This window comes from Mus caroli, chromosome 6 (genome assembly GCF_900094665.2).
Source record: "Mus caroli chromosome 6, CAROLI_EIJ_v1.1, whole genome shotgun sequence".
NCBI lineage: Eukaryota > Metazoa > Chordata > Mammalia > Rodentia > Muridae > Mus > Mus caroli.
Window position 1 is genome coordinate 129,984,822 of NC_034575.1, and position 774 is coordinate 129,985,595.

Sequence of the window (774 nt, forward strand, 5' to 3'; positions counted from 1 at the left end):
CTTCTCTTTTTGGATCAAGTTCAAGATGAGGGAAAAAAATCAATATTTAGAGATACTATACTTGTATTCCCTGACTGTTTGGAGCTGCCTGTCTTAATCAGTCATATCAATATAAGAACGATAAAATGGAAACCACACTGTCTGCTAATTCTGAGAAACCACAGACTCTGGGAACTCTTTGAAGGCCATACTGTTGGCTTAATTGGGAAATTTGGAAGATGGTTAGACCACTCAAGTTTTTATACCATGAAGATTACCATTAATATGCATTTACATGTGTGTACACATGCTTTTATGACTAGATATAGACATAAATGTACTGTATGTAGTAACTATAAAAACTATCACTTTTAAGAAAAAGTATCCAGGCCTCTTTCTAAAGCAAATAGTAATTAATAATAATAATAATAATAATAAGTAAATTTTTACCTGTAGCTAATGCATCTGATTTGATATTACTTCATGGTGATGTGATTATGTGCATTGTTACTCTCAAATATTAAACACCAGTGCTTTGTTATTTTTTTATTAGGTATTTTCCTCATTTACATTTCCAATACTATCCAAAAAGTCCCCAATACACCCCCCCCTACTCCCCTACCCACCCATTCCCACTTTTTGGCCCTGGCGTTCCCCTGTACTGGGGCATATAAAGTTTGCAAGTCCAATGGGACTGTCTTTCCAGTGATGGCCGACTAGGCCATCTTTTGATACATATGCAGCTAGAGTCAAGAGCTCCGGGGTACTGGTTAGTTCATAATGTTGTTCCACCTA